At 38.3% G+C, this 12,532-nt stretch overlaps 1 pseudogene; it reads right to left on the bottom strand.

The window, feature by feature from the left end:
- Positions 1–4,423: 4,423 nt before the first annotated feature.
- On the bottom strand, positions 4,424–4,517 carry LOC130033877 (uncharacterized; annotated as a pseudogene).
- Positions 4,518–12,532: the final 8,015 nt, after the last annotated feature.

Consider the following 12,532-nt stretch of genomic DNA (forward strand, 5'->3'; position numbering starts at 1 on the left):
TTTCCTCATGTTATACATTTTATATACAAATAATAAGAAGAGTTCACTTCATACAACTGAGTAGTATTCCATTGCTTTTCCACCTTTCATTTTCAAAATTTGTGGTGTAAAAGATACAAATATTGGTTTTAACAATGCTCTGGGGTTTTAAAAGTTTTAGTTTAGTGAAACAAAATATATTTTATTGAAAAACCCTTAGAAACTTGTGAAACAGTTGTAGGGTGGAATGGAATATATGTTCAAGCGAGAATAGTCATTTAACAAAACAAGCAAAGAGAGACATAGAGAAAGGAAGCACGGTATTTCTTCAAGGGAGAACACAAGCTTGAGGAACAAGCCCACTCTGGTAGTTTAGGAATAAGAACTTGGAATGGTATGAACTTCACTTGTGCACTTTAGGGGAGAACCTGAGTGAAACTATTATAAGTACGTTCAGGATCATGATACACTGGAGTCTGCACTTGGAGTGAGGAGGGTAGAGAGTTCTTTGGGGAGATCCGAACTATAGAGTACAGTAATATTATAACATTAATGATAGTATCTTACCGTGGAATTCCAAAAAATCTTTAACAGTGGCGTCAGAAATGATAACATTTTTAGGTATTTGGGTTTCCTGTGGAAACAACGGGAAAGCTGAGTTTATGCTCTGGATGCCTCCGCCTGAAACAAGGTCAACAAGTCATGAATGAAAAATTTCAAGTTAGATGGATCAAGGATACTGATCCCAGTGGAAGGCTAGCTTTTGGGTGGACAATTTCTACTGCTGGCCTGATGTAGGTTCTGATCCTGGGATACGTAACAGAAAGGAGGTAGTGACAGGTATCCTCAGAAGTGAAGCCTCTGAGACAGAATTCATTCAAGCCAACTTATGGGTTATCAATGTTTGCTCATGGCTGCTACCATTATAACATGCCATTCAATGGTTCTGTGGTTTCAATTTACTGTGTCAATGTAAAGATGAAGTTTCCAAGTGGAAGGTAAAAATCTGAGGCCCTCAAGATGATGAATCATAGTGAGGGGGGAGCTGGAGCTATAGTACAGAAGGTAGGGCATTTGCCTTGCACATGGCCTACCCAGGTTAGATTCCCAGCATCCTGTATGGTCCCCCCAAGCACCGTGAGGAGTAATTCCTGAGTGCAGAGCCAGGAGTAACCACGGTGCATCACCACGTGTGACCCAAAAACGCAAAGAATGATGATCTGGGATTGATCCTTAGCATTGCAAACAGCATTATTTTTTAATTTTTAATTTTTTTCTTTCTTGCTTGCTTGCTTTCTTCCTTTTTTGTTTTTTGGGTCGCACCTGGCTATGTATAGGTGTTTTTTTTTATTGTTAAGAAAACTTATAATTTTTCCTTTTTACCTGTGGTTTAAAAGTAAATCTAAAATATTTTAAAGTAAATATATGTGAAGAAGAATAAAATTCACGGGAACTATTTAGTGTTGTTAATGATACAGGAGTCAGAATTTTGAGGTTAATTGTATGGGTATTGCATAAATAATTTTTCCCCATTACGTGGGCTGTCTTTCGATCATGGTCACCATTTTTTCTGAGTTGCAGAAACTTCTTAGTTTAATGTAGTCTCATTTGTTTATCTTCACTTCCTCTTCCTTGGTCAGTGGTGTTTCATTCTAGAAGTTTCCCTTAGCTTTAATGTCATGAAGGGATCTTCCCACATTTTTCTCCATATATCTTAAGAATTCAGGTATGATAATGAGGTCTTTAATACATTTGATCTGACTGTGTGCCTGGCACTATAAAGAGGTCTGAGTTCATTTTTTTTGCATATTGCTGTCCAGTTTTCCCAGCACCAGTTGCTGAAAATACTTCCTAGCTCAACTTCATATTTCTTGAGCCTTTAAGAAAGATTAGGTAATAATAATCTGCGGGCCAGCGTCAGGATATTTGACTATATTCCATTGATCTGAGGCCTGTCTTTATCTGAATATCATGGTATTTTGATTACTAAAACTTTGTAGTAGGGTTTGAAGATGGGGAAGGTGTTCCCTTCTTCTTTTTACCAAAGATTGCTTTAGCTCTTCATGGGAGTTTATGGTTTTGTATGAGTTTCAAGAGTGTTTAATCTATTTCTTTGAAAAATGTTATGGGTATCCTTATAGAAAGTGCATTAAATCTTTATAGAGCTTTGGGGTGTATTGCCATTTTGACAGTGTTAAACCTCTCAATCCATAAGCATGGGATGTGATTCCACTTCCTCATATACTCTCTTATTTCGTGAAGTAGTGTTTTGAAGGTTTTTTTTTTTTGGTATAGTTCCTTAACCATTTTAGTTGATTCTATTATACTCTATTTTCTGAGGTATTATTGTGAATGGGATTGTTTTTCTCTATCTCTTTTTTCTCTTTCATTATTAATATATGGGAAAGCCATGTAGTACCAGGTATTGATTTTGTAATATGCTACTATACTGAACAAATCTATTGTTCCCAGGAGCTTTTTTGTAGATTCTTTGGAATTTTATAAGTATAGTATCATGTCATCTCCAAATAGTAAAAGCTTGTGTTCTTCCTTTTTTATATGGATGCCCTTGATATCTTTTTTTTTTACCGAAATCATATGGCAAGTATTTAAGTACTATGTTGAATAGGAGTGGTGAGAGTGGGTAGCTTGTTTTGTGCCTGATTGTATTCTGGGATTCCAGTTCATTGATTTCTGCTCCAAGACTTTGGTTTTTCCCCCTTGAGAATAATGCTTGCTGTGGGTGTGTGGTAATTTGCTTTGACTAGATTGAGGAAAGTACTTTCAACTCCCATTTTGTGGAGAGTTTTTCATCATGAATGGGTGCTGGATCTTATCAAATGTTTTATCTACATCTATTGATATGATCATATGACTTTTATCTTTATTTTATTGAGATGGTGTATTCTGTTGATTGACTAGAGAATGTTAAGCCATCCTTGCATCCTGGGATAAACCTACTTGGTCATAGTGTGTGATCTTTTGTTGAGTTTCTGGATTCTCTTTGCTGGTATTTTCTTGAAAATCTTTGTATCTGTATTCATCAAGGAAATAGGTCTGTAATTCTCTTTTTTTGTGGTGTATATCGATTTGAGTATTAGGGTGATCTTTGCCTCATAGAAGCTATTTGGGAGTATTTCTGTTTCTTCAATTTCCTGGAAAATCTTAAAAATGTTGGAAGCAGTTCCTCTTTAAAGGTTTGAAATAGTTCACTATTGAATCCGTCTGGGTTATGGATTCTGTTTGCAGGGATACTTTTGACCATCATTTCAATTTCCTTGGTAGTGATAGGTTCAAGTATTCCAAATCATCTTGGTTCAGCCTTTGGAGGTAATTGGAATCCAATAATTTATCAATTTTTTCAAGATTCTCTCATTTCCTGCTGCAAAGATTCTCAAAATAATCACTGATGATCCTATGGATTTCTGTACTTTCTATTAGGACACCCCACTTTGCATTTCTGATTCGATTTATTAGAATTCTTTCTCTTTATTTCTTTGAGAGGCTTCTCATGGTTTATTGATCTTATTTATTTTCTCAAAGAACCAGTTTTTGTTCTTATTGGTCTTCTGGATTCTATTTTGGGATTCTAGCTCATTGATGTCTGGTACAAGTTTTATTATTTCCTCCCTCCAGCCTAGTTTGGACTACTTTTGTTGGTCATTTTCCAAAATCTTGAGCTCTAATTTATTCAGGTAGGCCCTTTCTTTCTTCCTGATGAATTCTGGCAGAGCTATAATCTTTCCTCTTAACACTGCTTTTGCTGTGTCCCACAAGTTATGGTAGCTCGTGTCCTCATTCTCATTTGTTTCTGGAAACTTTTTATTTCCTCTTTGATATCTTCTCTAAGCCAATGGTTGTTCATTACTTCCCTTAAAGAAAATATTTCCTTGCTGAGCTTCAGTCTGTTTGATCTATGGAGACGTGACAAAGAAGTGTTGAAATCTGCTTCTAGTATTGTGTTGCTATCAATGTTTTTCTATAAGTCAATTAGAAGTAGTTTTTAAGTATTTTGCTGGTCTGTCATTAGGATCATATACATTGAGGAGGGTGAGTTCTTTCTGATGTACATATCCCATTACCACTAAGAAATGACCTTCACTGTCTCTGATAACCTTTAGCCTGAAGTCCATGTGGTCTGATACTAGTATGGCCACTCCAGCTTTGTGGAGGTGATATTTTCTTGAAAACTTGTTTCCCAGACTTTTACTTTTAGCCCATGGGTGATTTGATTGTTCAGATGTGTTTCCTGCAGGCAGCAGAATGAATGTTGGTTTCAGTTTTCTAATTCATCTTCCCATTCTGTGCCTCTGAATTGGCACATTTAGTCCATTGACATTGAGAGAGATTTTTGTGATGGGGATTTGTGCTCTCTTTATGTATAATTTTTGTACTTGTGGGGATTGTCTTAGCTTAAAGTAGACCTGTTCATTCTTCTTGCAACAAAAATATGGAATGCTTTACAAGTTTGCATATCATTTCTGTGCAAGGACCCTGCTCATCATTTTACCATTTCAATTTTAGTATATGTGTTAAACTTAGTAGGAGTTAATTTTTCCATATTTTTCTCTTCTTATTACTTTGAGTGTTGTCCTTCCTCACTCCTATGGCAGACAATGATTCCTAATCAAGGAATGTATTTCAAAGCAGCATAAATAAATAGATTTAGAAATTTAATGTCCCAGAAAGAAAAATATGGTTTTTACCATATTATCTTTTACCATACCCTAGGCATCAGTTTTACAGAATAATTCTTTTGGAAGATGGGATATGAGTTTGTTTAATGTCGTTCCCTGAAACCTTAATTAAGACCATTAAACTAGAGCCTTTTGCTGTTCTCGCCTCAGTCCCGTGTACATCTCCAGGAAAAGGCGGATGGTGTTGTCTGCACTTTGACCACCTTGAATGTATGTAGGATTTTTCTCCTGAAGGATGAGGTGAGAAGCATATTGATGATTTCATTCCACCTTATTACAAGTTCAACGTGAACGGAAGGTGAGACTCATGTGGCTCCTATAAAGGACAGAACAAAGGGTCTCAGTGAAGTTTAATGGTCAACTGATATCAACAACATAGATGACTCATAGTAACCTGTGTGCATCTTTGTGTATAGTGAGTTTCATATCTACTGATAGTGATTCTCAATCATGACACATGGGAAAAACGGATCTGTAATTAAAAATCTAGTTCTCTGAGCAGAGTGGGCTCTCTGACGTGATTGAACAAGTTTGTAGTAATTTATTACTAAGCACATAAGTATTTTCAATGATGCATACTTTTTGATCTAAAATTAATTCCAAATATGTCTAAAACAACAGTCTCCTGACCTCGCACCTGGCTTTCCTCACTGGGACCCCTTGGAGATGGCGGGGTGAGATTCCCTCACCGCCCTGAGCATAGCCCCGGCAGCTGAAGACCTCTGCAACCAGCCATAGGTACGCTTAGAGACCACTCTTCCCAAGCTTGAAGGAGCCTCATGCATGAAGGAACTGGAAGAGGAACCCAAATGTGCGGGACCAGGGTATGAGATCTCCATGGCTGCTCAGATCAAGACTGTGCCCCCTCCTTCCAGATCCCCCATCTTCTAGTAATTAAGTGTTACAACCACGAACTACCCCTGGATCCATGTAATGCCATCAATAGCCAACATCCAGAGACTGGATCTTATTTAGAAGACAGCAACTCTGATTGTCCAGTTCTCACTCTCAGAGAACCTGGTAGGCTTCTGCGAGTATCTTGCCCGCATGGTGGAGTCTTTCTTTCTGGTCAGTTTCTTTTGAGGTACAGAAGCTGCTTAATTTAAGATAGTTCCCTTTGTTTATCTCTGTTTCCAGTTGCTTGGCAAGTGGCGTGTTATATTTGAAGATACCTTTAGCTTCAATGTCGTGGAGGGATTTGCCGACCTTGTCATCAATGAACCTGAGGGATTCTGGTCTGATGTTGAGGCCTTTGACCCATTTTTATCTGACTTTTGTGCATGGTGTTAGGTAGAGGTCTGAGCTATTTTTTTTTTTTTTGCATGCAGCTGTACAGTTTTTTCTGCACCGTTTGTTTAGAAGGACTCTCTTGAACCACTTCACATTTCTTGCTCCCTTATCAAAGATTAGATGATTATATATTTGAGGGTGTGTGTCAGTATATTCAATCCTTTTCCATTGGTCTGCAGCTGAGCCTTTGTTTTAGTCCCATGCTGTTCTCATTATTATCGTTTGTAGTAGAGTTTGAGGTTGGGGAAGGTGATGCCTCCATCGTCTTTTCCCCAAGAATTTCTTTAGCTATTCGTGTGCGTTTGTTGTTCCATGTGAATTTCAGGAGTGCTTGATCAATTTCTTTGAAGAATGTCATGGGTATCTTTATAGGGATCAAGTTGAATTTTTACAATGCTTCTTGGAGAATTGCCATTTTGACAATGTCAATTCTCCCATTCCATAAGCAGTATATATGTTTCCATTTCCTCGTGTCCTTTTTAATTTCCTATTGTATAGGTCCTTTACCTCCTTAGTTAAGCTGATTCCAAGGTTCTTGATTTTCTGAGGCACGATTATGAATGGAATTGCTTTTTCATGTCACTTTCTTCTCTCTCATTATTTGCATATAAAAAATCCATAGACTTTTCGGTATTGAGTTTATAGCCTGCAATTTTACTATAAAAGTCTATTGCCTCTAGGAGTTTTTTCGTAGAGATTTTAGTATTCTCTAAATATTGTATGATATCTTCTGTGAATAGTGAGAGATTATTTCTACCTTTCATACATGAAAAACCCTTAATATCTTTTTCTTATCTATTTTCTCTTCCAAGTACTTCCAGTACTACATTGAACAGAAGAGCCAAAATGAATTTTTACTTAGCACATTCTGTCTGTAAATTTCTATGCTAAGAACGGTGGAAGAAACAGTGATATCTTAGTAATTTACAAGTAAATTATGAAGACAGATAATTTAAAAGAATTTCTTTGTATAAATTTCCAAAATGTGTAGCTTTTATTAAATATATTAAAAATAAATCGTAGGTCTTGATTATACCATGAAGATTGTTTTCCTGTTAGAAGTTACCCTTCTAAAATGCAATAAAGAGACACATTTTGAAAAAGTTGATTATTCGTTCATTCATTCAAAGAATATTTGTTAGTCTGGTGGTGCAGTGCCTGCAGGAAGTCAACCTGTACCCTCAGGTGAGTGCATCAACAGTCTGATGGTGTCTTCATGCTTCCTGATAACCTCAAATCGCCACTGTGCCTCTGGCTGGCTCCCAACAACTCAGGACTACGTTTCCCGAGAAATTAAACTCCCGAAAGATATGTGGGAGCCATGTTCACAAACCCACCCCTGGCTCAGCTATACAAGCTAATGGATTGGTCTTGTTTCAGAGACCGATAGACAAATCTCGAAGATATCAGCAGCCACAGTTAACCTTGTAACTGCAAAAGGCTGAAGACACTAGGGTAAATTGGAGGGAAGCAGGTTAGTTTGGTGCCCACCCAACCAGAACCCAGTGCAGCCACTTTCTCCCACAATACAAAATCGCCACCATGCCCTCCTCTGGTTTCCACCGTCTCAGGATGGCTCTCACTGAAACATAACAGCTGAAAATTCGGATATGTGTGTTTTTTGACTGAAATCTCCAGGCTTTCTCTGGGCAGGATGGGCATCCCACACCCACTGCCCTGTACTTATGGAAGCCTCAGCAGTCATTTCCATACCTCAAAGCTACTCCAGGCTTACCTTCCTGATAAAAATGCTAAATTCCTTGAACAAACATGATGACCTCTTAGTACCTTTATGAGACCCTTAATGCACAAAATAAAAAGGAGACAACGAGAAAGAATTAAAGATCCTGCCATAGAGACAGGCTGGGGGTGGGGGTAGTTTGTTGGGGGATGGTTTTAGGGAACCAGGAATATTGGTTTTGGGAAATGTACACTAGAGGAAGGATGGAAGTTGGATCGTTGTATGACTGGAAGCAAATTATGAATAGATTTGTAATGGTCTATATCACAGATATTCAATAAAACATTAAAAATACTGATGTAACTTTAAAACCCAGCATAACTATTTGTGTGTTCTCTGTAGGAAAAAAATGTTACTCACCTCTGTGCCAATAGCTTGTAGAAAGCTAAACCCAAAGATATATCAATGACTGTCTTTGGCATGAATACTGTAATTGCAGCTATGTTATGTTTTAGAATCAGTTCGTGGACAAGACGCCAAGAGGAGCAGTGGCAAAGTGCATCAATGTTGAATGGATAATGTTTCAGGAGCTTGCAAGGGAGATGCGAATCTTTGGCATAAGAAAAGGGAAGAAACAGAAGAGTGAAGTACTAAAAGTATCATGAGAAAAATGCAAGGGAGGACATTTCCTGGCAAGTGTCACACTCTGTTGAGCTTCTGGTGAGGATAAGTATTAGAAAGTATCTTTCACATTTAGTGGTAAAAAGGTTACTTTGATGGGTATATTTAAAATTTACTTTAAAGATTAGAATCACTAAGAGATACACAGTTACAAAGTTGCTCATAATTGAGTTTCAGTCATCTAATGTTCTAGAACCTTTCCAGTATATTGGGGCATTTTTGAAGGAATATCCCTGGTGCGAAGACTAGGGCATCTGAATCTTAACACATTTCACCAAATATATGATCTGTACTCACATGATTTACACTGTCTCCCCTGCTTTTTGATTTATGTTTTCATGCAATATTTTCTTGTGAACCTCACCTCAACTGAGGCTCCCTTTTTAAGACAAGTACATGTTTCTGGGGCATTACATATTTTTTGGTTTCTGAGAGAGTCTGTAAAGCAATGCTCAGGAGGTGTGGGGGCACTACAGACAATTTTCAGAAAACGTGGCCATGGTGCTTGGGGTCCTCTGAGGCTATGCAGCCTTTGATACTCTGGCAATCATGTGGCGCTGGGAGTCAAATTGAGTGCATGTGAGACAAGTTCCATAAGCACTACACTATCTCTTGTGGCCCTGGGTATTAGATTTATGTCAGCATTCTGAGGTCCTCCCTTTTGTCAGAAAGCAGAGACTCGTGCAGGAGAAAGTGATAGAGACTTTAGGGTTTAGCTAGGTTGACTGAGTGGCTGGTGATACCATTAAGATTGGAACATAAAGTATAAATAAAACAAGAGCCCCGTGCCTTTTTCCACTGAACTCGACACCCTCCACAGGGGGACACCTTCGGGGAACACCTGCAGCAGCTCCTTGGGACTGTCCATCACCTAATCAGCGCCTCCCCTCCAGCTGGGTAGGGGGAGCACAAGCCAGGTTCACCACTCCTCACCCGCAGCTCCCCGGGTTTTCCTGCAGAATTGGACACCCTCCAGAAGGGGACACCTGAGGCAGCTCAGGGGAAGTTATAGAGTTATAGAGAGGACAAAGGGGGAATACACAAGAATCTAAGAAAGATAAACTTGGTACAGGGTTATAAACCCATAAGAGGAGAAATTGCATGGGCCTGATGAATAGTGGGGTAGAATCAGAGGAACAGTTTTGCTGACAGGGCATTTTCTCTGCAAGCAAGAAGGACCCAGTTCAATTCTTGCAATCCTTTATGGTCCTCAGATAACCACCAGATGTGAAACTTGAGCACAGAGCCAGGAGTAAGACCAGAGCACAGTCAAGTATGCCCCATCCCTGGTGTCCTCCAAAAAAAAAAAATGGGAGAAATGGCACAGTCTGGGGATTAGAATTAAAAGAAAAAATTCGGAATAGGCTAAAGAAGGAAGATGAGTCAAAGGTGACCGGAAATAAAGTTAAAATTCTTTCATGGATTCTGTGTTTATGCCTCATGGCCACTTTTGGAAAATAACGAAATTTGAAACACATCTCTAAAAGTTTCGGGTGGTCTAATCATAAATGATGGCTGGTGGATGCGACCACATAGACTGGGGAATGAACCTTCCAGATGAGTGGTCAACGGCCTCAGAGTCATTCAAGGATGACTCTTAACAGGGACCAAGCCAAGAGAACTGTTGCAGCATGAAGCCTGAAGATGAGCTCCTGGGAGATGCAAAGATAAGTCACCATGTCCTCTGGCCCTCTGTTCAGCACCCCTAGCTGCACCATTTCCCTTATTCCCAACAATATTCAGAGTCGCTATCACGGTGACCCTTTGCTAGCTAGTTTCAACAATGAGGTCCATTGCCTCTGTAAGTCTTTGCATTTGTAAACTCCCCGCTGTGGGAAAGCCTGCTTTCAGGCAATGGCATCTGGACATTTCTGGCAGGGGGAGCTCAAATTATATTACCTTGAGGGGCTGCTCTGTGGTCTTCCATGGTTCCTGGTGCCTGTAGCCTTCTCTAAACATCGCTGTTAACTGCAGCTCACACAAGAACCAACGTTATCAGTGTCATTGGGGCTGCCTTGGGGGATGTACTGGACTAAGACATGCGCACTAGGTTACCACGACCAAAGCGGTTGGTACCGCTTAACCTTGAGCCTGGAAGGTGATGTTGGAAAGAGATGGTCCTGGGAGAGTTAATGGGGTGATGGATGGATGGCAAGGAAACCGGGAAAGGTAGGGAACTGGACAGCTGGTGATCATCATAGGAGAGTTGGTAGATGTGTTTTAATCACATTAATATGTTTTTCAGAAATGTTAAGCAAAACAAAAATATGAAAACAAGATAGGTTCCAAAGAACAGGTTACATATAAGACCGAGATAGCTGAAAGGGCTGGCATTCCTTCTGGAGCTTTCAATCATACCATTTACTAAGGTTGGTATTTTCACGTTACTTAGCTGTGGAGAGGAATAATTAGAAACAGAATGCCACCAGAAAAGCAAACTGGATGACCACCTTTCATAAAAGCCATGTGAAAGGTGTTCACATGGATCCCAAATGCAAGTGGGTTAACAGGAACATATATTTAATTAAGTCTGCTTGGTACCAGTAACTACTTTTTTGGAAATGGAGGAAAACGAATACAGTTTCTGACACACTTGAGAATAAACTGCTAACAAATTTTCCCAGGAAAGGGTAGTTGACTGGCTGGGAACAGAAAAATTTGAAAAGTGTTTTGCTACCTTTCACGTATGGCTAAAGGAAAATGATCCCAGTAAACTCTCAAAATTAACAAGCTTCAACTCCCTTGAAGGAAAGTTGTATACAATGTGGAAAAACTGCTGGGAGCAAAGTCTGAAATGATAGGAAAAGAGACAATAAGTGCAGAAGGAAGGACTTGACATTTGGGTTCCTCTGAAAAAAAAGCTTGAAACAACAAGATCTGGTGAGCACATGATTTACTGGGAATGGGATCTGAGAGGAAAATAGTGATATCAGGGATGTGAAAAAGGAACATCCAAATTAAGGAAGACTTAATTAGCTGATTACCACATGGGCAACATGGTTGCAAGACTACCAGAACTTACCAAGGAATTTACTTTAATTTTCTTTCTTTTATATGGTCAATTAGAACATGTATTCTTTGCATAATTCAATGACAATTTGGAGTGTTCATTTCTTTCTCATTATTCTTGTCACTTGTGTAAGCATCTTAAACACCTGCTGTATAACAGAATTATTTGATCAGACTTACTATTTACTATAATATTTAGTTGAGATTACTGAAAACTAGGTCTAAAATGAAGTTTGTTTTGATTAGTAGAAGTAGAATAGCGAGCACTAGGGATGGAATTCGTGATTATAGGGTACCACATTCAGTTCTTAATAAAACAAGTAAAAGAAAGTGTCCAAAAGAGACTATTGAAAAAGACATCCATCTCTGTTTAACATGTAAATTCAGCATTTTTTATATTAAATTGAAAATTAATTAATATTCCTGTATTTGGTCTTTTAAAGACATTCAAGTTTGGTTAAGGAATCAAACACTGCCAATGAAATCATAAAAATTTAATCATAAAATCGTGATTACTACTTAAGTGTCCAAGGATGTCAGTGCTAAGAATTATTTCCGTTGATCTCACTTGTGCATATGATAGGCATATGAATACATCTGTGTGAATAAATAATTGATATCTAATTTAGAGTCTCACCATACATGGTTGTGGGTATTGTGAAATAGTTATATATATTTTCATAATTTTGCAATAACATCTCTGGGTGTGAATCCTTGAATCATAAATACCTTTTCGTATGTTCCAGCACTAGCTCCTCCCATATTAATTACTATATATATGACCTCCTCAGGAGTCATTTGCTTTTTTCACTTTGTTTTAGTCCTTCTCTCTCTATTTTCAAATGTGAGTTATCTGTATCAAATCAAGGTGCATGTATTTGGTGTGGCAATTTTAATCTTTATGAGTAATTTATATTTTATTCATTTATTTTTTAATTGAATCACCATAAGATGGGCTATTACAAAGCTATTTTATGCAGTTTACTTTTTAATCCTCTCAGTTAAGCCAGGGAAAATCTCTTACTCGGGAAATTCAGAATTTCCATATTTCAAGTGAATCAAAACGGATTGTTCTTGTATTTTTTTATTTTTTTATTATTTTTTGATAAAAACGGGACCACCAAATAATGGGTGTTGGGAGGATGCTCCCAGGATGCATGCTGTTCTTTCAAGAAGCCAGAGAGACGTCTTCAGG

Source organism: Sorex fumeus, unplaced genomic scaffold (assembly GCF_029834395.1).
Source record: "Sorex fumeus unplaced genomic scaffold, SorFum_2.1 ptg000054l, whole genome shotgun sequence".
NCBI classification, from domain to species: domain Eukaryota; kingdom Metazoa; phylum Chordata; class Mammalia; order Eulipotyphla; family Soricidae; genus Sorex; species Sorex fumeus.